Source organism: Nanorana parkeri, unplaced genomic scaffold (genome assembly GCF_000935625.1).
Source record: "Nanorana parkeri isolate BGI_ZX_2015 unplaced genomic scaffold, ASM93562v1 scaffold29, whole genome shotgun sequence".
Taxonomy (NCBI): domain Eukaryota; kingdom Metazoa; phylum Chordata; class Amphibia; order Anura; family Dicroglossidae; genus Nanorana; species Nanorana parkeri.
In genome coordinates, this window is record NW_017306297.1 from 894,143 (window position 1) to 894,986 (window position 844).

Here is an 844-nt window from a genome sequence, read left to right on the forward strand (position 1 = left end):
TTTTTTAAACTTTTTTCACTGTTTTTCTGTTCTGCTCGGTACCTCTGAGGGACCGAGCAGAACAGCCGAGCCGAATGCCGCTCGGCGGCATTCGGCTATTCACTCACTGCAGTTCGGGATCTTTAAGAATAGCCTGAACGGCAGTGAGAAGCCTGCCGGGGGTTCGGCTCAGCCGATCCAGATGTTGGATCGGCTGAGTCGAACTCCTTCTGCACTTCGGTCGGCCGAACATGGAGAGCATGTTCGGCCGGCCCGAAGCCACACAAAGCAAGCCGATGTACGGCTGATTTCATCTGATGTACGGCTGAAATTAGCCGTACCAGCCTGAAGTAAATAGCCGAACAGTGTTCGGCTCACTTCACTTCAGATCGGTCATTCACTCGGCTGCCCTCGGCAGCTCTGTGAATAGACCCCATAGTGTAGCAGATGTAAAAGGTGGGAGTTTATTCAGATGTTTGTTTAGAGGTGTGCACTCCATTGACTCCAACCGATCTTCAAAGAGAAAGTGAAAAACTTGCTGACTGGGGGGTGGGGGGAGATTCTCCTTGTAAAATACCATAGTGTTTCTATGGCACTGCTCAGTCCAGAATTAAAAAAACAATTAAAGTCATAGCCATGTGCGGTGCAAAATTTGATAACATTACACATATTTTAGTATGCTGCATTGTAAGACCTCATTCACCAAAGCAACACCTTAAAAAAATGTGCAGCATACATAAAAAGTGTGATATGATAAGAAAGGGTACAGTGCACATAGTTAAAACCAAGTTAACATTTTAGCCCACACTCTGCACAACAGTTACCACTCCTCCCCATCCCCAGGATGCCTGCCGCACCCCCCCCC

General features: G+C 47.7%; 1 protein-coding gene across 1 annotated transcript in view; it reads right to left on the reverse strand.

Annotated features, from left to right (window-relative positions):
• LOC108795889 (probable cation-transporting ATPase 13A4) overlaps window positions 1–844 on the reverse strand; it is a 38,762-nt gene that overhangs the window by 6,152 nt on the left and 31,766 nt on the right. The gene's annotated exons all lie outside the window — the stretch shown is intronic.